General features: G+C 48.1%; 1 long non-coding RNA gene across 6 annotated transcripts; it reads left to right on the top strand.

The window, feature by feature from the left end:
- Positions 1-1,469: 1,469 nt before the first annotated feature.
- Positions 1,470-22,873, top strand: LOC112396930 (uncharacterized). Of its 6 annotated transcripts, none has more exons than XR_003002677.1 (7): positions 1,470-1,982; positions 4,638-4,767; positions 5,441-5,509; positions 12,645-13,547; positions 13,664-15,305; positions 16,100-16,229; positions 21,928-22,873. It is a non-coding gene; the product is annotated as an uncharacterized LOC112396930 (long non-coding RNA). The 6 variants fall into 6 exon arrangements; XR_003002680.1 differs by lacking the exon at positions 21,928-22,873 and having other exon boundaries at positions 13,664-13,994; positions 14,128-15,305; positions 16,100-16,759; XR_003002681.1 differs by lacking the exon at positions 21,928-22,873 and having other exon boundaries at positions 13,664-14,656; positions 15,117-15,305; positions 16,100-16,759.
- The last annotated feature ends 3,015 nt before the right edge of the window (positions 22,874-25,888 follow it).

Raw genomic sequence — 25,888 nt, 5'->3', positions numbered from 1 at the left:
AACCCTGTGCCACCAGGGAAGTCCCTATGCTGCATTTAAATGTCTTGATTTCCCTAATAGTCTCACTCCCCACCCTTGCTCCGATTTTTCTCAGGGCATTAAACATTCCACTGCATTCCTCTGCCTTAGTCTTTTTGTTGCCCGGCACTGTAGGACTGCAATCTCCCTGCAGCTGCCACAAGGTTTGGAATCTACCAGTGCCCTTGCTGGCAACTAATATTTGTGTATAGTTTGAAGAGGAGGTCTAAATTCATATTTTACCATTTGTGTACTTCAGTGCTGCAGACCTTATTTATTTATTTACTTATTTGGCCACGCCACTCGGCATGTGGAATCTTAGTTCCCTAACCAGGGATTGAACCCGCACTCCCTGCATTGGAGGCATGGAGTCTTAACCACTGGACTGCCAGGGAAGTCCCCAGACCATATTTATTTATTTATTTATCGGGGCACGAACCCGTGTCCCCTGCATTGGCAGGCGGACTCTCAACCACTGCGCCACCAGGAAAGCCCGGGGGGGTGGTGTGCTACTCTTGGTTGAGGTGCGCAGGCTTCTCATTGCGGTGGCTTCTCTTGTTGCGGAGCGTGGGTTCTAGGTGCGTGGGCTTCAGTAGTTGTGGCACGCAGGCTCAGTAGTTGTGGCTCACGGGCTCTAGAGCACAGGCTCAGTAGTTGTGGCGCACGGGCTTAGTTGCTCCGTGGCCTGTGGGATCTTCGCAGACCAGGGCTCGAACCCATCTCCCCTGCATTGGCAGGTGAATTCTTAACCACTGTGGCACCGGGGAAGTCCCTCTGTTTGTTTTTTACTGTAGATTTATATCTCAATTTGTTTCAGAGCAATTACTTCAAACGTACATAGTTAATTTATTTTTGTCTATGATCATTGCCGTATGATTGTTAAAGATAATTTCTTGAATTCCTAAACATGGTTGAATTTTTATAATTTTGACGCTTGAATTGCTTACGATAATTTTTATGAGTTTCCTATACCCGGGGACACAACTTTTGTGATTCTATGGAATGACAGGTTCATTTATATCTGTAGCCTTTAGGGGCGTCTGAAAGAATTTGTTTAGCCTCTCAGAGCACGCTGAGCTTCCCGGGAGTCCAAATACGTCTCCAAACACCTGCGCCATCAGTTGCAGAAAGGGCTCCCCAGAAATCTAAGTATGGCCTTTTCAAGAAGGAGCGAAGTCCCTCCTCTGCCCGAGAACACAGACGCACCATTTCCCAGCTCCCCTGGCAGCGGAGCTCTGCCTTTTTTCTTTTTTTAACCTGCCTTCTTTACTAGAGGTCGGCGGGGAGTATCCTCACGCGCGGCCTGTGGTTCTGCGGGAACTACATTACCCAGAATGCTCCACGACGGGCGGCAGCGCCACTCAGCCAATCAAAGTCTCATAAAAGGGGCGTTTCCGTATCAGGTGGCATTCATAAGGGAGCGATTTCTGGTTTCCTTCTCGTGGCGACCATTTTAACTTCTCCGGGTCTGTTCTGGCTCCGGGCTGCTGGGTCTGGACCGACGTGACGGCCAGCAAGGTCCGAGAAGAGGCCTTGTTCCCCCAGGACAAAAGCGGGTCTGAGGCTCGGCGACGCCGCCCCGATGCCCCGCGCCAGGCCTGGGAGAGGGACTGCCGATCCGGGTCCACTCTGCCCACAGACCCCAATGGCAGCGGTAGTGCTGAGGGACCCGCCTCAGGTAGACGCCTGTCCTCCGGACTCTCACCGCGCTCACCCCAGCAGACACTAAAGCCCCCAGTGCGGGGCGCCTGCTCTCGTCCTGCCAGCCCAGGACCCGGTGTCCAGGATGGTGAGGCGGCCGTGGGTGTGATGCCAAAAGCTTGGCCTCTGCGCACAGGTGCCGAATCGAATCTCAGAGACAGTTTTCGGTGAAGCAGAAAATAATAGTTTTATTGCTTTGCCAGGCGAGGGGGGACACAGTGGGCTCGTGCCCTGAAAACCTGTCCATACCCCGGGGGAATTTGGTGAGTTTTACAGCAACAGTTGAAGAACGCGGTTGTTGATAAGGATCTGGTAGTGAGCAGGGCTTGCATTCCTTTAATCTGGCCTCTGGTGGTGTCCTGATCTTCTCTGAAGAATGCCTCATCAAGTAGTTAGCATCTCCTATTTGTTGGGGGTTTTAATTCAGTAGAGCTCGAGGATACTGTTAAGAGTATCCCTTGACCTACAAACAAGAAACGCAAGACACAGAAAGGCTTCCGTACACAGGAGCCCCTCAGGGTCCTGCTAGGTTTCTGGTGGGGCCCTGTTTCTGACAGTGTGGTGGCAAGTGGGGGAGGGTGACAGGCACAGGGACACCTTGTAAAAGGGGAACTGAGCACTGAGGCTCAGAGATTAAGTAGCTATCCCAGACTTCAGGGCCAGGCAGGGGTACATGGAAGCCTGAGCCCATCAAACCCCTCCATAGACTCATCACTTGTTCCACATTTCCATGGCTGCTTATGGAACCAACACAGTCAAGTGGAAGGTGTCCCGTTCCCTCGCTGGGCCTGACAGTGAATCACATGTCTGGATTGTGGTGTCTTGGGACTCTTAAGTGCTATTTCCCCAGTCCTTGAGTCCCACCTGGGGTGGTGGAAAAGGAATTGGGGAAGCTCTCAGAGACAGTATTGTCTGGCAGGTGGCCAAGGCTTCCAAGAAAAGACTGGACATGAGATGGATGCAGAGTCATAGTAGCAATTGAAGTGAGATGACACTCAAGCCAGAACTGGTGCTTATTTACCACTCTCTGTATACGCCAGGATTTTGTGAGGACTTTGGTGGAGCTTGTTTCTCTCTTTTTAAAAAAATAAATTTATGTATTTATTGGCTGAGTAGGGTCTTTGTTGCTGCGCGCAGGCTTTCTCTAGTTGGGGTGAGCAGGGGCTGAGCGGGGGCTACTGTTCGTTGCAGTGCGCGGGCTTCTCATTGCGGTGGCTTCTCTTGTTGCGGAGCACGGGCTCTAGGCCCGTGGGTTTCAGTAGTTGCAGCATGCGGGCTCCGTAGTTGTGGCTCACGGGCTCTACAGCACAGGCTCAGTGCTTGTGGCACACGGGCTTAGTTGCTCCGCGGCATGTGGGATCTTCCTGGACCAGGGATCGAACCCGTGTCCCCTGTTTTGGCAGGCAGATTCTTAACCACGGTGCCACCAGGGAAGCCCATGGAGCTTGTTTTTCATTCAGCCTGGAGGATAAGGTCAAGAGCAAATGTAGTCATCTGTGAGAGTCACTAGGCCTGGGGTAGGCCACCTGTGGGCTGATCTTTGAACGAGGGATAGGTGGACAGAGGAAGGTTGTAGTGGTAGGGGGCAACAAGTGAAGCACACAAGTAGAGGAGAGTCATGTGTGTCTGAGATACACGTGTGATTCTGTGTGACTAAGTCAGAGGCAAGGAACTGAGCCAGGCAGGGAGATCTTCATAGAAAGTTTTGGGACTGTGACTGCTAGTGGAAGCCATGGGATGTCTGGCATCATACTGGATTGTGTTTAACTATGTCAAGCATAATCTTTATGTCATCTGTCAGATTGCAGCATAAGCCCGTTATGGGTAGCCTTAACATGGGTGGTAGAAAATGGGATGGCTCAAATGTCCTCAGTGCAAGTTGCCCTCCCCACTCTGCTCCTACCAGATACCCCCTTTTTAGCAAGGAGACCAGAGCAGTTCCTGTTCATCCCTTTGTAGCAGGTTTCAGTTCCTACCAATCCATGGAGTTTTGCACAAAGCCAATCACACCGTCCCATGGGAACCAAGGAACACTTCTCCCTCTTGATACTATAAAGCTTATGTCCCACATCCCCCGGTGTACAGCCTCTCTTCTGGAGTACAGCCTCCATGTGGCCCTGTGTAGTGTGGCGTGTCCTCCCCTCTGAGGCTGTGAGTATATGTGATTTATAAACTGCTGTCTATCTCATATGTTCAGTGTCAAATGTCACATGTTTGGCTGTCTCCATAACTATACGCTGGGAATTCCACCCTCAGCAGTGGGGTGAAGAGGTGTTGATTAAGACACGAGTAATGTGGGGAGACCAAGGACATGCCTATGGTGTGGGCCCTAAGGTGGTGGTGGCCGTGGGCATGTGGAATCTAGGGATGTGCATTCTAAAGAGTGGTGTGAACTTAGGGAGTATACCTGAAGGTTCCAGCATCTGGTATTGAGACTTTGGTAATGCCAGGGTAATACGAGCAGCTGGATCCTCTATGCCAGGCCCATGGCTTAGATATTGTTGATGCTTAAACAACAAGGGGTTAGGAGCACCAACCCTCTGTACACTCGAAAATCTGCATAAAAGTTTACAGGTAGGCCCTCTGTATCTGCAGTTCCACAACTGCTGATTCATCCTACCTATACACAGATCATGAGTACTGTAGTATTTACTTACTGAAAAAAATCCAAGTATGAGTGGACTCTTGTGGTTCAAACCTGTGTTGTTCAAGGGTCAACTGTATGTTTCTCCACCTGCCTCCTGGACCCAGGGATTAATGGGCACATGAAGACACAATGGCATCAGTGGTGCCAAGGCCTAGTTTCTCGAAACGCTGAGTTAAGGAGCTTGGGAGGAGGGTGGGCATGGAATAGATGTTGGGGGAAGGGATTGTGACTCAGAAGTGGACTGCTTTTGGTTCTTCTGTCATCATCTTAGCAGGGAAATGTGACCTTTGAGGATGTGGCCATGTACTTCTCTTTGGAGGAATGGAATCTCCTTGACGAGCCTCACAGACGCCTGTACCAAGATGTGATACTGGAGAATTTGGCACTTGTAACCTCCCTGGGTAAGACCCTCAAACCTACCCCTGTGCCCAGAGATAGTCTCTGCCCTTTCTCTTTCCCCAGGACCAGCTATGTCATTCTCAAATCAGGACTGTGGGCACTGCTTCCTCAGTTTCCTGAGTAGGTGCTGTGGTTGGTAGGACTGCCCTCTCCTCTCTTTGAGCAGGCCCAACACCTGCTTTCCTGCAGACTCCCAGGGAAGGATGCAGGGTCCAGAGTCTTGTACTCATCCTGAGTCCTACCTTACTTGCCTTCTCCCGGGCCAGGTGACTTTGTCCAGATCCAAGGCACGTGTGTGACCCAGGTCTAACTTACTTTCTCTAGTTGACATTTCCTCATGCCTGCCTGTGCCAGCAATTACCATCACTGACATAGTCACTACTTATGTGGATCATGTTCTGTTCTTGTAAGAGCCTCCCCCAAAGTTCTCTTTGTAATAGTTTTCTTTCCTGTGGGCTATCAGTATTCTGGGCCAGTCCTGAACGCCGTCTGTCCTATCTTGCCCTTAACACTTCCATCACCCAGGTCCCATGTAGTTGCTCATCTTGGGGGTGGGGTGGAGAGCCCTGGGTGGTTCACAGAATGGAAATAAATTGTCGTAGTCAGTTCGTGCTGCTATAACAAACTAACATGGCTGGATGTTTAAACAAACATTTATTTCTCACTCTTCTGCAGTCTGGGAAGTTGAAGATCAAGGTACTGGCCTTGTGGAAAGAGCCTTCTCTTTTTCTATGAAAAGAATAGGTATGTACTGTCTACTGCCCTAGGATGGTTTGCCTCTCTTTGACAGCTTATCAGGATTTGGACAACATTCCATGAGGACATAAAACAAAAAAGTCCTCTCCTGGAGCCTCTGGTGAACAGTTGGTTCTTGCTTTACAGTGTGGTTCCATTCACAGCCTCCATCCTCCACCCAATCCTACTTCTAAACATGGCCTCTCTCAGCAAAGAAGCCAAGCGTAGATTATGGGAAAAATGGTTAATAACCAGGAAACTGGGTCTCACAGAGGAGAAGCAGCTTGTCCAAGGAACTATGGCCTCAACACCCACAAATCCCATTAGGGACTTCAGGGTTCCAAATCCTGCCTTAGCACTTGCAACCTGGAGTGCTTAAATGAGTAACAAACCTCATTCTCCTTTAAATCTGTAGAGCACAGTGATTTTCACATTCTAGGAACTGTATCCTGACACTGTAAATTTTTAAACCTGCAGTTTAGGAGACAGTTTAAAAGGTAGAAAGGGAGCTAAAGGGCAGAAATTATGATTGCATAATACATTACATTAGTGTGTTGCTCAGTAGCTTACCAAACCCTTTTACCCACATGTTTATCCCTGTCTGTCTTAGTACATTCAGGCTGCTGTAACAAAATACCACAGACTGGGTAGCTTATAAACAACAGAAGTTGATTTCTCACAGTTCTGTGGGCTGGAAAGTCCAAGATCAAGGCACCAGCATGAGGTTCTGGTGAGGGCCCTATTACTTGTTCATAGCTGCCACCTTCTCTTTATGTCCTTATATGTTGGAAGGGGCTAGAGAGCATTCTGGGGTCTCATTTATAAGGGCACTAATCCCATTTATTATGGCCCTACCTTCATGACCTAATCACCTGCCAAAGACCCCCACTTCCTAATACCATCACATTGAGGATTAGGATTTCAACATATGAATTTTGCGGGGACACAAGCATTCAATCTATAGCATTCTACCCCTAGCTCCCAAAATTCATGTCCTCTCACATACAAAATAAATGTATCCATTCCAACAGCCCCCAAAATCTTTTCTTTTTTTAACATCTTTATTGAAGTATAATTGCTTTACAATGTTGTGTTAGTTTCTACTGTACAACAAAGTGAATCGGCTATATGTATACATATATCCCCATATGCCCTCCTTCTTGCATCTCCCTCCCACCCTCCCTATCCCACCCCTCTAGGTGGTCACAGAGCACCAAGTTGATCTCCCTGTGCTATGCGGCTGCATCCCACTAGCTATCTGTCCTACGTTTGGTAGTGTATATATGTCAAAACCACTCTCTCACATTGTCCCAGCTTACCCTACCCCCTCCATGTGTCCTCAAGTCCATTCTCTACGTTTGCATCTTTATTCCAGTCCTGCCCCTAGGTTCTTCAGAAACTTTTTTTTTTTTTTTTAGATTCCATTCTTGATGAGTCTGGCTAATGGTTTATTAATTTTGTTTATCTTCTCAAAGAACCAGCTTTTAGTTTTATTGGTCTTTGCTATTGTTTCCTTCATTTCTTTTTCATTTATTTCTGATCTGATCTTTATGATGTCTTTCCTTCTGCTAACTTTGTGTTTTTTTGTTCTTCTTTCTCTGTTTGCTTTAGGTGTAAAGTTAGGTTGTTTATTTGAGATTTTTCTCGTTTCTGATGTAGGATTTGTATTGCTATAAACTTCTCTCTTAGAACTGCTTTTGCTGCATCCCATGGATTTTGGGTCATTGTGTTTTTTCTGTTTTTATTTATTATTATTATTATTTTTGAGGTACATGGGCCTCCCACTGCTGTGGCCTCTCCCGTTGTGGAGCACAGGCTCTGGATGCGCAGGCTCAGAGGCCATGGCTCACGGGCCCAGCTGCTCCACGGCATGTGGGATCCTCCTGGACCGGGGCATGAACCCGCGTCCCCTGCATCGGCAGGTGGACTCTCAACCATTGCGCCACCAGCGAAGCCCAGTCATTGTGTTTTCATTGTCATTTGTTTCTAAGTATTTTTTGATTTCCTATTTGATATCTTCAGTGATCTCTTGGTCATTTAGTAGCATATTGTTTAGCCTCCATGTGTTTGTGTTTTTTACAGTTGTTTTCCTGTCATTGATATCTTGTCTCATAGCATTGTGGTTGGAAAAAATACTTGATAAGATTTCAATTTTCTTAAATTTACCAAGGCTTGATTTGTGACTGAAGATATGGTCTCTCCTGGAGAATGTTCCATGGGCACTTGAGAAGAAAGTGTATTCTGTTGGTTTTGGATGGAATGTCCTATAAATATCAATTAAATCCATCTTGTTTAGTGTGTCATTTAAAGCTTGTGTTACATTATTTATTTTCATTTTGGATGATCTGTCCATTGGTGAAAGTGGGGTGTTAAAGTCCCCTACTATTATTGTGTTAACTTTCAATTTCCCCTTTTATGGCCCTTAGCAGTTGCCTTATGTATTGAGGTGCTCCTATGTTGGGTGCATAAATATTTACAATTGTTATATCTTCTTCTTGGATTGATCCCTTGATCATTATGTAGTGTCCTTCTTTTGTCTCTTGTAATAGTCTTTATTTTAAAGTCTATTTTGTCTGATATGAGAATTGCTACTCCAGCTTTCTTTTGATTTCCATTTGCATGGAATATCTTTTTCCATCCCCTCACTTTCAGTCTGTATGTTTCCCTAGGTCTGAAGTGGGTCTCTTGTAGACAGCATATATACAGGTCTTGTTTTTGTATCCATTCAGCCAGTCTATGTCTTTTGGTTGCAGCATTTAATCCATTTACATTTAATGTAATTATCAATATGTATGTTCCTATTATCATTTTCTTAATTGTTTTGGGTTTGTTTTTGTAGGTCTTTTCCTTCTCTTGTGTTTCCTGCCTAGAGACATTCCTTTAGCATTTGTTGTAAAGCTGGTTTGGTGGTGCTGAATTCTCTTAACTTTTGCTTGTCTGTAAAGGTTTTAATTTCTCCATCAAATCTGAATGAGATCCTTGCTGGGTAGAGTGGTCTGAGTTGTAGGTTTTTCCCTTTCATCACTTTAAATATGTCCTGCCACTCCCTTCTGGCTTGCAGAGTTTCAGCTGAAAGATCAGCTGTTAACCTTATGGGGATTCCCTTGTAAGTTATTTGTTGCTTTTCCCTTGATGCTTTTAATATTTTTTCTTTGTATTTAATTTTTGATAGTTTGATTAATATGTGTCTCAGAGTGTTTCTCCTGTATGGGACTCTCTGCACTTCCTAGACTTGATTGACTATTTCCTTTCCCATGTTAGGGAAGTTTTCAACTATAGTCTCCTCAAATATTTTCTCAGACCCTTTCTTTCTTTTCTCTTTTTTTTGTGGTACGTGGGCCTCTCACTATTGTGGTCTCTCTCATTGCGGAGCACAGGCTCTGGACGCACAGGCTCAGCAGCCATGGCTCATGGGCCTAGCTGCTCCGTGGCATGTGGGAACTTCCTGGACTGGGGCACGAACCCCTGTTCCCTGCATCAGCAGGTGGACTCTCAACCACTGAGCCACCAGGGAAGCCCCAGACCGTTTCTTTTTCTCTTCTTCTGAGACCTCTATAATTCGAATGTTGGTGCATTTAATGTTGTCCCAGAGGTCTTTGAGACTGTTCTCAATTCTTTTCATTGTTTTTTCTTTATTCTGCTCTGCAGTAGTTATTTCCACTATTTTATCTTCCAGGTCACTTATCCATTCTTCTGCCTCAGTTATTCTGCTATTGATTCCTTCTAGAGAATTTTTAATTTCAATTATCATGTTGTTCATCATTTGCTTACTCTTTAGTTCTTCTAGGTCCTTATTAAACGTTTCTTGTATTTTCTCCATTCTATTTCCAAGATTTTGGATCATCTTTACTATCATTACTCTGAATTCTTTTTCAGGTAGACTGCTTATTTCCTCTTCATTTGTTTCGTCTGGTGGATTTTTACCTTGCTCCTTCATCTGCTGCATGTTTCTCTGATTTCTCATTTTGTTTAACTTACTATGTTTGGGGTCTCCTTTTTGCAGGCTGCAGGTTTGTAGTTCCCATTGTTTTTGGTGTCTGCCCCCAGTGGGTGAGGTTGGTTCAGTGGTTTGTGTAGGCTTCCTGGTGGAGGAGGCTCGTGCCTGTGATCTGGTGAGTGAGGCTGGATCTTGTCTTTCTGATGGGCAGAACCATGTCTGGTGGTGTTTTTTGGGGTGTCTGTGAACTTAGTATGATTTTAGGCAGCCTCTCTGCTAATGGGGGTTGTGTTCCTGTCTTGCTAGTTGTTTGGCATGGGGCATCTAGCACTGGAGTTTGCTGGCCACTGGGTGGAGCTGGGTCTTAGTGTTGAGACAGAGATCTCTGGGAGAGCTCTCGCCAATTGATATTACATGGGACCAGGAAGTCTCTGGTGGTCCAATGTCCTGAACTCGGCTCTCCCACCTCAGAGGCTCAGGCCAGAGCACCAGGACCCTGTCTGCCACATGGCTTTCCTGGGCTTTGGTCTGCTCATTTTAGTTTTTGGTCGAGCTCCAGTTGACATTTGGTTTGGCACACCATCAAGATTCTGAATGTTTCCAGTTTTATTTCTCCAATTTCCTTCCTTCTGATGATTTTTCTAAAAGCTTACTCTTCAGGTTTTTAGAAATCTCATTTTTTTCTTCTCAGTAATTCTGTGAGGTGGGTCCTGTTGGTCAAATTTTATAAAAGAATTCCTAAAGAGAATAAGTTGCTTGACTAGGATCACACAGCAAATAAGCATGCTAGGATCTCTTGATTCTTCTCAGTAACTTCTCTCTTCCCCCATATTTCTCTTTGTATCCTGGCCCAGCCCCACTTCCACAACCTTTCCAGTCTAAATCTCAGCAAGGGTCTATTGCATCATAGACTTTGTTCAGCTGGTTAACGGGCTTGGGCTCCTTTTAGCCCTATTGAAGACAGATACCACATATACCGTTAATTTTCCACGTAGATTTCCAGAAACCTGACTCCCAGCCAGAAACCCAAACCCTGTGGGTGGAAAGGAAAAAACAAAAAACAAAAACCCAAAAACCTAGTACACCACCATTTCCACCTTGCAGGGCCAGCAAACATGCCCCCAAAATCTTAACTAGTTCTAGCATCAACTCTAAATTCCAAAGTCTCATCTAAATATCATTTATATCAGATATTGGTGAGACTTGAAATACAGTTTACCCTGCAACAGATCTCTCTCCAGCTGAGAACCTATATAACCAAACAAGTTATGTGCTTCCAAAATATAGTGGTGCAACAGGCATGAGGTAGACATTCCCATCCCAGAATGAAACAATACCCATTCTAAAGGGAAGGGAGAAAGGAGTGATAGGTACCGAGTAAGTCCAAAGCTTACTGGGGCAAATGTCTTTGGACCCTAAGCCTCAAGTATAATCCTCTGTGGTTCAGTGCTCTGCCCTCCAGGCCCGCTGGGGAGCAGTCCTGCCTCTGCTGCTCTCCTGGATTGGGATCTCGTGACAGTGGCCCTCAGACTGGCACTGTTAGCCGGTGGCTCTGTTGGTGTTGGTCCAGGTGCTACGGCTCTGGGAATCCCTGGCCCCATGTGTCCGCCGAGCACACCACAGCGCTCTGCCGGGGCCCCGCCGTGAGGCACGGAGCGGGAGCATCGTGGCGTGCCTGACCCAGATAGGTGGCCCCACCCATTGGAGTCCTGTGGCTCTCCCTTGGCCCTTGCTCTCTGGGCCTGTGGTGGAGGTGGCAGCCGTGAGGGTCCCTGATCACCTTAAGGGGGATCATTTTTGAGATGGCAGATGAGGTTTCTGGGTCATATGCATGCTAATCTTATCAAAGTCTTAGTGTTCTCTTCTGAAAACACCTTCTCATTCTTTTCAAAATGGATAGGCTGAGAATTTTTCAGATCTTTAAGTTCTGGTTCCTTTTTGCTTAACAATCCCATCCTCAAGTCACCTCTCTAATTGTATCTTACTCTAAGCAGTCAGGAGGAACCAAGCTTCTCTGCAGCACTGTTTAGAATTTTCTCAGCTAAATATCAAATTTCATTGCTCACACATTTTACCTTCTATAAAACACTAGAATATGAACAAAATTCAGCCAAGTTCTTTTCCACTTTATAAAAAGGATCTTCAGTGTTCCTTGTCTCATAACATGTTCCTCATTTCTTCATGATCTAATCACCTGCCAGAGTCCCCCACCTTTTACTACCATCACATTGAGGGTTAGGATTTCAACATATGGTGTTTGCAGGAACATAAACATTTGAGTTTGTAGCATAAATCCAGCTACAGCAGTATGAATTCATGGGAGCCTAGCCCTGGGGGAGGCACGATGTCTGAGCTGTGCTCAGATCATACAGAAACCTATTCTGTTTGAGTAGTATTTTGGTGCTGTTGACAAAGGCAGCCTAATGCCTTTCCTTTCCCATTCTTGACACTGCCAACTTGTCAGCTCTGCTATTTGTCACTTCTGCTCTTCCAGCTCAGGGCTGTTCACCACATCTGTGGGCTACACATATCACTCACCGTTCTCATTGCTTCACCTGTAGTACTCTCTGACATTGGCCTCTACATGTGCATTGTAACATGCACACATATTCTTTCTTTCTTTATTTTTTTTTAAGACTTTTTTGATGTGGACCATTTTCAGAGTCTTTATTGAATTTGCTACAGTATTGCTTCTGTTTTATGTTCTGGCCCTGTGGCCCCAAGGCCTGTGGGATCCCAGCTCCCCGATCAAGGATCGAACCCACATCCCCTGCATTGGAATGCAGAGTCCCAACCACTGGACCGCCAGGGAAGTCCCACACACATATTCTTAAACAGTCATTGAACACCAGCTACTCTGTTGTAGTTGTATTTTCTTGGGCCTGAACACACTCTTCTACATAACACACCGATGTCAGCAGAAGACCAGATCTCCAGAGAGAGTTATTTCCGAAGGAAGGAATTGTAGGCCCTTTCCTCCCTGTGCTGCACCCAGTGGTGCTGTATTTAACCTCGTGAGTCCTCCCCTGTTCTGTGATCTTTAGAGGCCCAGTTCTGCTAATCAACCCATTCTCAACCTGTACCCAACTCTTTGGTCCCCAGAACAATCCCACTGATTGTTCCTGGGTTTGTCCCACACACACTTTTCTACAGGTTACCCTTCTCACCGGAATCAACATGCACTTCACCAGCATTTCTTTCTTTCAGGTTGTTGGTGTGGAGTGGAGGATAAGGAGGCATCTTCTGAGCACAGCATTTCTGCCAAAGTAATGCCACAGGATAGGACTCTCAAAGCAGGTCTGTCTCCCCAGAAGGCCCACCTCTGTGAGATGTGTGGACCCATGTTGAGAGACAGTTTGCACTTGGTTGAACACCAGGAAACACATCACAGGCCGAAACTGCACATGTGTGGGGCATGTGGAAAACAATTTCCTCTCACTGCAGACCTTTATCAGCTGCACAAGCAGCGTGTTGGAGAGAAATGCTTCAAAAGCAATGAGCAGAGCCTTGTTCTTGAAGAGCTGCTAATTCCATGTGTCGGGGAACTCCTTTACCCATAAGGAGGTTGGGAAGGACTTTCTGGCCAGCTCGGGACATCTTCAGCAACAGGCTACGCACACCAGGGAGAAGTCAAACAGTGGACCGGAGCGTGTGGTGGCCTTCCACAGTGTAAACAACCATTACAACCGGCTAGAGTGCATGAAAGCTTGCAGCCCCAAACACACCCTTGTTCCACACCAGAGTCCTCAAGAGGGAAAGATCTTACAGGTGCCGTGAGTGTGGGAAATCCTTTAGAAAAAACTGTAGCCTCAGGGAGCATTTGAGAGTTCACACTGGCAAAAAGCCTTATGAGTGTGGGGAAGGTGGAAAATTATTTAGCAAGAAGTACAACCTTATCATGCATCGAAAAGTTCACCCTGGTGAAAAGCCATGTGAGTGCAGTGAACGAGGGGAATGTTTTAGCCAGAGCTCTCGCCTCATTAGACACCAGAGAATTCACGCTGGAGAAAGGCCTTATGAGTGCAGTGAGTGGAAAGTCCTTTACCTTCAACCCCAATCTCCTAAAATACCAGAATGTTCACAAGGAATAAAGACCTTTGCATAATATAGGTAAGTCTGTTATGGACTGAATTGTGTCCCTCAAGATTCATATGTTCAAGCCCTAACAGCCAATGTAACTATGTTTTTTTTTTTTTTTTTTTTTTTTTTTGTAACTATGTTTTTAGGTATGTCCTATAAGGAGATAACTAAGGACAAATGAGGTCATAAGAATGGGGTCCTAATCCAGCGTGACTTGTGTCCATGGAAGAAGACAAGGCACCAGAAGGTGCTCACTTTGTCGCTGTATTCACGAACAGAGGAAAGGCCGTTTAATGACACACCAAGAAGGTGGTTGATTAGAAGTCAGAAAGAAAGGCCTCACCAGAAACCATTCCTGATGGCACCTTGGTCTTAGACTCCCAGCCTCTAGAAATAGGAGAATGTACATTTCTTTAAGCCACCCAGTCTGTGGTATTTTGTTGTGGCAGCCTCAAAAGAGACAAAGATGCAAAGAAGGTACCACATTGTATTGTTTTTGCGTACTGATAATAGTAGACGCAAATAACCTTGAGAATGTATAGAATAGTAAACCATAGTGAAATAATTAGGAAGTTACAAATTTTAAGAGTTACCTTTGCTTTTTAAACAGCTTTACTGAAGTACAATCAGTTGTCATTCACGCTAGTCATGGCCTTTAATTCACTGAATTGGTGAATATACAGCCGTTGTTCCTAGGGGAAATCTGTAATCAGGTTCCTGAGAGCCTCTGGTCACAACGTTTTGGTCAACTGGTAAGTACATAACGTGGTTTTCCATGTGTTTCTGTTTAAAAACAATTCGTTTACTGCATACTGTTGATTCATTAACACTGAAATCATGGCCAACAGCACCATGATTCATGCCTGAACAATGCTTACCTAACGTGTATTTTCTTTAAGCCACATTGTTTGGGCTTAGGGACTCTAGGCGGCACATGAGCGCCAGTTTTGGAGGCCATTTTGGACCACAAAACCACCAAGAAGAAGCATAAATGGGGCACTAAATACATCATGGGAAGAATGCTTGTTTACAGTATGAAAGCCGCAAAGAGAAGGCAGAGCATCGTCTTGTGTATCTCACATACACTGGGTGACGCGGATATTTTGTGTCTCCACATGTCTATGAATAAGTGTAAAAATGTAAGTATTGATTTGGGGGTTTTCCAGTTTTGGCAGGTAGGCAAATTTACAAATACAGAATCCATGAAAAATGAGGATTGACTGATTGTCTTGCCATAAATTGTGCATACTTAAAGATATACTCAGGCTGAAACTTGAGCTTTTTTACCATTTTGTGGACTAACCAAGATTTTTTGAGGACTTGGGTGGCGTCTGGGATGTCTCGTTCAGCCAGGTGCATGTGATCAGGGGCAAATTCTGTGAGTCACAGGATCTGGGGTGGGTTATCAGTGGGGCTGGGCTTTGAATGATGGTTGGATGGACGGAGGAAGGGTGTGATTTCTGAGGGCACAGCAAGTGCGGGAATAGCAGATAGGACCATGGGTAGCTGAGATCCGCACATGGTTCTCTGTGACTGCGTCTGAGCCAAGGAGTTGAATGAGACCTGCGTGGAATGATTTGGGGCTGTGGTTGCTAACAGGAACCGTGGGAAGTCTGTAGTCATACTGGATCCTCTCTGAATTTGTCGAGGATATTCTGGATGCTGTCTGCCAAGTTGTGTTGCAAGTTCTAAAGTTAAGGCCAACAGGTATGCTGCCTTGACATCTGGTGAAACAAGGATGCCCTCAAATGGCCGTGGTGCAAGTTTCCCTTCACATGCTTCTCACAGGTAATGTCTCCTAACCTTACAACCCTTTTTATCGAAGGGAGCAGGCACAGTTCCTGCTTATCCCTTTCTAGTTAGTTTCAGTTCCCTACCAGCCTGCAGAGTCATTTAAACAAGCCAGTCATGTCCTCTTGCGGGAAGCAGGGCACCGTACCCTCTCGATCCCACAGAGACTGCATCCCACAGCCCTTTGTTGTTCACTCCGCCAGCGTGTGGCCTTCCCACGGCCTTGTGTGTTGTCTCCCACATGTTAATACGTGGTTAATAAATGGCTGTTGATTGCGTCTGGCCAGTGTCAGGGGTCGTGTGTTTGGCCACACCCCTAGGGTGGGAATTACACCCTCACCAGTGGGGTTATGAGGAGGTGACTGAAACACGAGTAACAAGACGCCTACAGTAAGGGGCACTGATGCTGGTGGCTGTGGGTATGGGGCTCTAAGGGATGTGCGTTCACACAGGGGCACGTCTGATGGCCTAGGGCACTGCACTGGAGACCACGTGACTGTGGCCACGCCGGGTAATAGCCTGCGGAGGTGGTACATCCTTCTGTGCTTGTCCCAGAGCTTAGCTGTTGATTGCCCATGTGCCTCCTACCACTGATGGCTTTGTCCAGTGATCAGTGGGCCCCTGAGGAGACAGAGGCACCAGTGGCACCAGGGCCTGGTTTCTTCTCTGAGTTGGGGAGGTTGGGAGGAGGATGGGCATATGGTAGATGTGGGGGTGGGTGGGTTGGTGGAGAATGGATTGTGGCTCCTTGAGAGTGGGGCTGTTTGTGGTTTCATCTGTCCCCATCATAGCAGGATGGCGTGGCCTTAGAAGATGTGGCTGTGACATTTTCCGGGGAGGAATGGGGTCTCCTTGACGAGTCTTGGAGATGCCCGTATTGTGATGTGAAGCTGGAGAACTTGGCACTTACAGCCTCCCTGGGTAAGAACCTCAGATCCACCCCTGTGTCCTTCCCCTTTCCCCGGTGACAGCTCTGTCCTCTCATCAGGACCACGGATACTGCTTCCTTTTCCATTTCCCTGGGTTGGTGCTGTTGTTGGTTGAGATGATGTGTGAGCGCTGCCTTCTGCTCTCCTTGAGCAGCCCCAACACCTGCTTCCTGTGGTGTCACGTGGAAGGTGTCAGAGGCAGAGGTTTTTCAGTCACCTTAATGGACCCCCCTTTGTTTGGCCTTGCCCTGGCCAGGTAACTGTCCAGATCCAAGGCACCTGTGTACACCAGGTTCTAATTTTTTCCTCTAGCTGACATTTCCTCATGCCTGCCTGTGCCAGGAATTGTCATCGCTGACATGGTCACTACTCATGTGGACCGTGGTCTGTTCTTGAAGACCCGCCTCTGAAATTCTCTTTTTATTTTATTTTATTAATTTATTTATTTGGCTGCGTTGGGTCTTCGTTGCTGTGCGCAGGCCTCCTCTAGTTGTGGCGAGCGGGGGCTACTCTTTGTTGCTGTGTGTGGGCTTCTCGTTGCGGTGGCTTCTCTTCTTGCAGAGCACAGGCTCTAGGCGTGCGGGCTTCAGTAGTTGTTGCTTGCACGCTCTAGAGCACAGGCTCAGTAGCTGTGGCGCACGGGCTTAGTTGCTCCATGGCATGTGGGATCTTCCTGGGCCAGGGCTCGAACCCATGTCCCCTGCATTGGCAGGCGGATTCTTAACCACTGTGCCACCAGGGAAGTCCCTCTTTTTTTTGTTTTAAATGTAATGTTAATTTTATCGAAGTGTAGTTGATTTACAATGTTGTGTTAGTTTTAGGTGTACAGCACATTGTAGGTTATTACAAGGTATTGAATGTAGTTCCCTGTGCTCTACAGTAGGTCCTGTTGCTTATCTACTTTATATATAGTGTTGTGTATCGGTTAATCCCATACTTCTAGTTCACCCTTCCCCCACTTCCCATTTGTCAAGCATAAGTTTTTTTTTCTAAGTCTGTGAGTCTCTTTCGGTTTCTTGAATAGATTCATTTTTATTATTTGTTAGATTCCACATGTAAGTGATACATAATATTTGTCTTTCTCTGATTTCATTTAGTATGATAATCTCTAGGTCCATCCATGTTGCTGCAAATGGCATTATTTCATTCTTTTTTACGGCTGAGTAATATTCCATAGTGAGTATGTGTTGTGGATATGTGTGTGTGTATATCACATCTCGTTTATCCATTCATCTGCTAATGGACACTTAAGTTGCTTCCATGTCCTGGCTATTGTAAATAGTGCTGCTATGAACACTGGGGTATATGTGTCTTTTCGAATTATGTTGTTCTCCAGATATATGCCCAGGAGTGGGATTGCTAGATCATATGGTAGCTCAATTTTTAGGTTTTTTGAGGAACTTCCATACGGTTTTCCATGGTGGCTACACCAATTTACATTCCCACCAGCAGTGTAGGAGGGCTCCCTTTTATCCGCACCCTCTCCAGCATTTGTTATTTGTGGACTTTTAAAAAAATTATTTTATTTTATTTATTTATTTATTCTTGGCTGCTTTGGGTCTTCATTGCTGCACATGGGCTTTCTCTAGTTGTGGTGAGTGGGGGCTACTCTTCGTTGCGGTGCACGGGCTTCTCATTGCCGTGGCTTCTCGTTGCAGAGCATGGGCTGTAGGCGTGCAGGCTTCAGTAGTTGTAGCGCACGGGCTTCAGTAGTTGTGGCCTGCGGGGTCTAGAGCGCAGGCTCAGTAGTTGTGGTGCACGGGCTTAGTTGCTCCGTGGCATGTGGGATCTTCCCAGACCAGGGCTCGAACCCGTGTCCCGTGCATTGGCAGGCGGATTCTTTACCACTGTGCCACCAGAGAAGTCCCTAAAAATTTCCAGTTTTAAGGATACACTCCAGAGGTGTTTCTTCTGGCTTAGAAGGGGATCCTCCCATGTTGAGCAACCTACAACCAAGCATTCCTAGAAATGGAATCTGGCTTCCCGGAAACATTTACCAGGAGGCTTTAACTTGAAGGGGTCAGAGCATCCTCCGAATTCCTTTCGAACCTAATGGGGTTTTCAGTGTCTTCTGCTCTCCCATCGCCCAACCAGATGCCTGTGGTCAGCCCAGTCCCTTTCATGAGGGTCCCCAGGGGTTGGGGGTGGGGACATTTGAACTAGTGCCAGTGCGTTGCCAGGACTCTCCCTGAGGGGCATCTGTTGTGTATAAAGCCTATGTCCTATAACAAGTTTCCCTACACTGGGGTGTATTCCTCATGCTTGAATGTCTACAGAGTTTATAATATGGGCTTCTGGGCAGCGGCCAGCCCGATAGGCTGTCCGTAGCAGTGTATGGGCTGCCAAGGCCTGGAGTGAAGGGGGTCCGATAGATTCAAAGAGGAATCTTTGGAGAAAGTGGAGCTGGGCAAGGGGTTCAAGACCCGAGGCCGGGAAACAGAAATTCTTTAGATTTTTGTAAGTTGGGTGAGGTGAGAGACTAGAGAGCAGAAGAGCCCCAAATCCTTTCCCCTGTCTGTTTTGTGGCTACGAAAAAACTGGGGAGAGCCTGATGGTTCCATCTGCCACAGGCAACAGCGAGCTTGGACAATGTTTTCCATGTAATTTAACACACCAAGTGAACCCAGCTAGCTTAGGATCTCTCTTCGGGATGCTCCAGGAGCCCTTTGAAGCACCCCAAAGTTAGCTGGAGTTCAAAGAATCTGATATTTGGAAAGTCTGTTCAAAGTTTTCAAAAGTTTTAAAACACCTCGTCAGAGAGGATCATACCCAAAAGATTAAAAGCAGGGCCTGGGACAGAAATGGGTACACCCACATTCCAAGCAGCGTGAATCACAAGGCCAAGAGGCAGATGCCACCCAAGTGTCCATCCATGGATGAATGGGTAAACTACATGTAATATCCACACGAAGGAATGTCATTCAGCCTTAACAACAAAGGAAATTCTGACAACTCCTACAGCATATACGAACCTCAAAGGCATTACGATCAGACAGCGTGAAATAGCCCTGTCACTTTAGAAGGACACACATGATGAGTTACTACGTATAGGAGGTATCCAGAGAAGTACAATTCAAAGGCAGAAAGTAGAATGTGGGTGCCAGGGACTGAGGGGAATTAGTGTTCAATCAAAGTACAGCGTTTCACTGGTGAAATTGGAAAAGATCTGGACATGGATGGTGAGGTTATTTGTACAACAACGTGCCTGTGGTTAATGCCATAGGACTGTGTACTTTAAATGGCTCACATGCTAAATGTGAGGCCCACTTAGTCACAACAAGCAATGAGTGAAGTACTGATCTGTGTAACCACACAGAAAAGGCCAGCCAGATCATACTCGTGTCGTGGGCTCTCGATCCATCAAGGTTGTGAAAAGGAGGGAAAGGATCTGTTAGTGTTTCAGAAAAAGAAACCTGGATCAGAATGGAACAAGACATTTCCCTAGCGTTGGGGCACCTGGTGAAAGTGGACGTGGGCCTGTGGATTGGATTATAATGTGGAAACCATAAAAATGTCCTCACTTGGAGGTCACGTGCTGCTTCCCTGGAAGAGGATTTCTGCTTTGCATAAAACACAATATAGAATTCTGTGTGAAATGGCAAATGTGAGTCTTTTCTACTGCTAGGGACAATTTTCTAGACTTTGGAAATGACTGCAGAGTCAATTACTTTTCAAAACAAGCATGTCAGTGAAGGGACAGGAAAGCAGAGAAGATGTCATAGTTTGTTATGGAGGCCAAGCCCCACCCAGCTCCTGCTCCCCAGTGGTGGTTCAGTTCACCGCTGTAGGATGGCAGAGATTTGAGGGGCACGGCGGGAAGATTATGTCAGTAGCCACCATGTCTTGGCGTTCTGGATGACCTGGATGTTTTAGAAACAGTGGTATTTCTAATTGCAGCTTTCCACATCCAAACACCAAAACACGGTTAGCAGTAGTGCACGAATCCAGGGAAGTTGCATGATACAAAATCACAAGTACACAAAAGCCAGTTGTGTTCCTATACACTAATAATGAAACATCAGAGAGAGAAAAGAAGAAAACCATCCCAGTTATAATAGCATCAGAAGGACATAACCCCTAGGAATAAACGTAACCCAAGAAGTGAAAGACCCGCAAACCTGCCCTCAGAGAGGCCAGGCCTCTGCTCCTGGCTCCGGGTGGTCACCTTGCATCAGATCCGTGTGTCCGTGCTCCGTGGTCTTCACACTGGGCTGGTCTGTGCTGACGGCGTGACGCATGGTGGGGTTTCCTGAGCCCCTCACAGGCGCTGGAGTGAAACTCCAGCCACACGGGGTTCCCCACATCAACGTGGTGGACCTCAGTGACACCCTGCACCCCAGGGCTCAGGTCGCTTCCCTAGGTGGTCATACCCGATGGACCCCCCAACTCTCCTCCTGATCTCTGCTCTTAGCTGATGTTATCTGATTTCTTTCACCATAACAAATCCTGAGCCTGAGTATAAAGCTTCAGTGAGTCCTGGGAGCCTCTAAGAAAAAAACCTGGGGTGGTCTAGGGGCTCCCAGTCTTGCAGCTGGGGTCAGAAGTGGGGTGGTCTCAGAGCCCTAGAACCTGCAGGGCCCCTTTACCAGGCACGGTGTAGGAGACACCTGAGTCTAGTGCCCTCGGCATATAGGGCATCCTAGGCCCGTGGATCAGGAAGGGGCCGCTGCCTCTCCTCCTCGGCTGAGTCTCTGGCTTTTGTAAAATGCCCTGGGGGCCGAGGGGGTGGGGGAGAGTTGGAAAATCACCCCGCCCTTATCTAAACCTCCCTCCCCTTAGGGGCACCCCCCTGCGCCTACACTGTTTGCACAAACCATGTGGTTCGCGCTGAACAAGGCTCCCCTTCTGGGCCCAGGCATTTGGGAGGGTGAGGGTGGAAATCACGTGACCAGCCCCCAGCTGAGTGCCAAGTCTATAATGAGCTTCCCTGGGGGAAATGTCATAGTTTTATCCTTCGTCACTGGGGAAAGAGACTGTTCTCGAGACCCTTGAGGAAAGGAGGGGTCACGAAGATGCTGGCGCAGGGATCCCCCTTTGCATCCCTACTGCACGTCCTGACCCATCTTAGCCTTGAGCACACAGCATGTGCTGAGCCCCATGACCTCCCAGCAAGTCCCCGAAGGTGAGGGAGGCCCTGCAGACCCCACCCCTTTCCTCCACGTCTAGTAGGTGGAAGACCCACTTCTTGCCATTCTGGGAGCAGTTCTAGAGCTGATCTGGGAGCTGTTCTGGGGTTTTGTGGGCTGAGCCCCTGTTGCTATACCCCCACTTCCCCACAAGAGCCTCCAGAGAAAGCTGTTTGCCCTGTTGCCTGAATGCCCCGCTCCACCAATATTCTCAGGAAAGAATCGGGTTTCTGGGGGCTTCCCTGGTGGGGCAGTGGTTGAGAGTCCGCCTGCCGATGCAGGGGACACAGGTTCGTGCCCCGGTCTGTGACGATCCCACATGCCGCCGCGGAGCGGCTGGGCCCGTGAGCCATGGCCGCTGAGCCTGCGCGTCCGGAGCCTGTGCTCCGCAACGGGAGAGGCCACAACAGTGAGAGGCCCGCGTACCACACACACACACACACACAAAAAGAAAAAAAATCAGGGGTTTCTGTAGCAGCGTCTGCAGGCAGCTCTGCATCTCCGGGTGTCCCACCCCCCCAGCAGGAAGCATCCCACCACATTTTCTTCACCTTTCCCTCCCAGGGTGGAACCTCCCGGCAGTTCTTGGGAAAACCGAGCTACCCTTCATGTGGATGCAGGTCTGCATTTTCCAAAGCCAAAGCCCTGGCGGGTCCTGCGGAGACCTAACCCCTGTCAGCTGTGCACAGGGCCAAGCCTGTGGGCAGAAGAGGCAGGTCCCGCACTGGTGAGAGATGCCGGCTTGTCGCCCTCCGCTGGCCACCTGGGAAAATGCAAGCAGCACCCACTCCCACTTCAGGGGAGGCTGAGTTCCCTGTGGGCAGCCCCGCTCAATGCACTACACTCTGCAGGTTCCAAGGGACAGAGGCCAACATCCCAGGACTTCTGGAACCTAATTACAGGAGAATTAGGAACCACGTGCCACGAGACGAACGTAGGCACAGACTTTACAACTCGCACCAAAAGTCACTCCAAATTGTCCACAGGCAAATTTAAAATATAAAACTTTAAAAATTATAGAAGATCATATAGAAGAAAATTGACATGGCCATGGGTTTGGTCACATAGATCACGAGCTTTGATTTCTAAGACCACGTGAAAAGCCCTCACACAAAAGGGAAAAACTTAATAACGTACTTTATAAAACTGAAAATTGTACTTGGTTAAATACCTTATTCTGAAAGCCAAGAGACAAGCCAGAAACTGGGAGAAAAATATTTGCAAAATACATATGTGATAAATAATTTATATTCACATAATATGAAGTGCTATAAAACAAATAGCTACATTCAAAGCGAGTCTGCAGCACAGTAGCCAGCGCCCACCTGCTGACCTCCTTGCTCTACACGAGCCCGCGCAGGCTTTCAGGAGCCCACAGTGTCTCCTGCTTCTCATCTCACCCCAGCACTGCCCAAGGGGGAGGAAGCAACTGTGTGCTCGTGGCAAAGAGGATGCTTGTTCCACGGCCCCTCCCACTGCAAGGGCTCTTCTACACAGGCCCCTCCCAGGATATGGAGCTCACCTGGGCATGTACCCAGCAGCCCACGGGGCTAAGGTGGGCAGGCACCTTCCAGAACATGGGACTCACCTGGGCATGTACCCAGCAGCCCATGGGGCTCTTCTACACAGGCCCCTCCCAGGATATGGAGCTCACCTGGGCATGTACCCAGCAGCCCACGGGGCTAAGGTGGGCAGGCACCTTCCAGAACATGGGACTCACCTGGGCAGCCCATGGGGCTTATCTCGTCTCCCTCCACCGGGCCTTCCAGAGACTTCTACTGCAGCCGGGGCACCAGGCCTCTGTCTCCACCCACCACCCCTGCTCTCCCTGACTCCTGGGTTCCTCTGATTAGGAGAGGGTCTTCTTGAAGTTGTCTCCCGCTCATGGACCAGATAAAATGATTAGAAAACAAGCCAGGGCTGCAGCCCCTTGTCTATCCTGACCCTCAGGACCCCACCCCCCACCCCACCCCCCGGTTCCTTGGACCTGGCTGGTGCAGCAAGGCCCAATTTGTGCAACTCTGAGCCCCTGATGGGCGAGGAATGGCTGACCTGGGCAGCCTGACCCAGCCGGCCAGCCCTCCCCAGGTGTGCCTGGGTTGAGGTCAATATAAATACCCCTTCCAGGCAAGAGTACCTGCAGCTGTGCCTGACGCCATATTCTCTGCCCCGTCAGCAGTCTCGGGTTGGGCTGGTGGGAGGGAGTAGGGTCCACGGCTTTGTGGGTGGCCCGGTGTGAGTGGGGCTCTGCTGGACTTTCTGCAGGAGTTGCTGGGCTGCCACCTGCTAAAGAAGAGGATGTGTCACCCATACCTGCTGCTGGAATTTCTCCCCGGGCAGAGGTGAGGAAGGAAAAAAGCAGTGGGGGCCGGGACAGGAGGGGTACCTCAGGCAGGGAAATGGAAAGCTTCCAGAAGAGCGCCCGCGGCCAGGACCATCCTGGCTGGCCTGCAGGCACAAACTCGGCCAGTGTGCTGTCGCTGGGGTGGCTCCACGGCCCTTCCTCTAGGCTTTCAAGTCCTTGCACACATTCAGGTGTTTTACCTGGGAAGGGTGGGAACAGTTCAGCAGCAGCTGGCCTGGGGCTCAGCTCACGTTTACTCATAGACGCCTCCGCACGGTCCCCCAGCTTTGCAATGAGGACGCTCCTTGCCAGGTGGGTGGGAACAGTTCAGCAGCAGCTGGCCTGGGGCTCAGCTCACGTTTACTCACAGACGCCTCTGCACGGTCCCCCAGCTTTGCAATGAGGACGCTCCTTGCCGGGGTGGGGGGCTGCTGGCTGCATGGGAGACGATTCCCCACCTCTGACCAACTTCAGAATTGTTTACCACGGGAGCAAGTGTTCTGATAGGGTTTTCATCTGTATAACTGGTGGGTTCTTTTTTTTTTTTGCGGTACGCGGGCCTCTCACTGTTGTGGCCTCTCTCGTTGTGGAGCACAGGCTCCGGACGCGCAGGCTCAGCGGCCATGGCTCACAGGCCCAGCCGCTCCGTGGCATGTGGGATCTTCCCGGACCAGGGCATGAACCTGTGTGGCCTGCATCGATAGGCGGACTCTCAACCACTGTGCCAACAGGGAAGCCCCAACTGGTGGGTTCTTAATTAGCAACATGAACGGTGACATCAGAGGTCCTGAATCAGGATGGAAATACTTATCCCCAGCATGTACGTGTGTAAAAACCTGGGGAGGCCGTGTGCAGCCGGCACCCTTAGGGATGGGCTTCCGAGTTGACCCCTCAACGTTCCGGTGTCTAGCCACTGCTTTAGGATTTCTGGGGCCCAATGCTGACTCTAAGGGTTGTGTAATCCAACCTCTATCTGCCTTTAGTGAGACCTGCACTTCCAGGATCCTACAGAACAGGGTCTGTGTGACTGTTCTGTGGCTCCTGTAACAAATGACCACAAGCTGGGTGGGGTGGTTTAAAACAACAGGAATTCATCCTCCCCCAGTCCTGGAGACCAGATGTATGAATCAAAGTGTGGGCCGGGCCATGTTACCTCTGGAGGCTCCAGGGGAATGTTCTTCCTGCCTCTACTGGATTCTGGGGGCTCCAGGCGTCCCTGGGTTTGTGGCCACCTCTCTCCCATCTCTGCCTCTGCCTTCACGTGGCTTCCCTGTGCCTTTCCTCTTCCGTCTCATAAAGACACTGTTATTGGATTTAGAGCCACCCTCATCTATGATGTCCTCATCTCAGATCCTTCACTAATCCTGCAAAGACCTTTTTCCCAGACAGGGTCCCTTCACACGTTCCGAGGGACACATCTTTTGGGGTCACCATTCAACCCATTATCTTTGTGTAAAATAACCCTCTTGTTTTAGGAGGTCACTGAGGCCCCATATAGACTGGCACTGGCAGCAGCCATGTGGGTGGGGGTCTGAGGAGAATGAGGACCCTGGAAACACCCTGGATGGGGTAGGGTGAGTAGCCAGGCTACCTCCCAGCTTGCCTTTCGGGTTTTCACTTCGATGTTGGGGCAGCGTTGGCCTCACCACTGGGTTTTGTTTGTTTTGAAGCAGTCAGATAATCAGACTTTCTACGTGGCTTCTCCACTTATGACATATTTGGAAAGACCTTCCCTATTCTGATAATATAAAAATTATTATCCCTCGAGTTGTTCTACTACTGTCCTTCTGTTTTTTGGTTTCTGGTTTCACATCTTTGATCCAGCTGGAGTGTGTGTGTATGTGTGTGTGTCTATCAAGTGTGAAATAGGAGACTTTCCTAAATGACTACCTAATTTTCTCAATACCAGTCAGTGAAAGACCCCTCTTTTCCCAACTATCTGCAATATTTATCTTCTACTAAAGTCACGTATGATTTTGGGTCTATGTCTGGCATTTTTATTGTTTTGTTCATCTGAGAATCCATACATCAATGCCATTCCAAGGCAGATATCTTTTCACACTTGTGAGATCTTTGAATCAGGAGGCATCTAACAAGTCATAGCCTAATAGCCAGTGTTTTTCTTAGTGGCACACGAACCAGTGATGCACCTTATAATACAGTGTCCTAGATTCAACAAGA

The sequence above is a fragment of the Neophocaena asiaeorientalis genome, unplaced genomic scaffold, assembly GCF_003031525.2.
Source record: "Neophocaena asiaeorientalis asiaeorientalis breed wild unplaced genomic scaffold, Neophocaena_asiaeorientalis_V1.1 scaffold179, whole genome shotgun sequence".
NCBI lineage: Eukaryota > Metazoa > Chordata > Mammalia > Artiodactyla > Phocoenidae > Neophocaena > Neophocaena asiaeorientalis.
The sequence above is the reverse complement of the archived record's forward strand: the minus strand, read 5'-3'. Positions and strand labels throughout refer to the sequence as shown.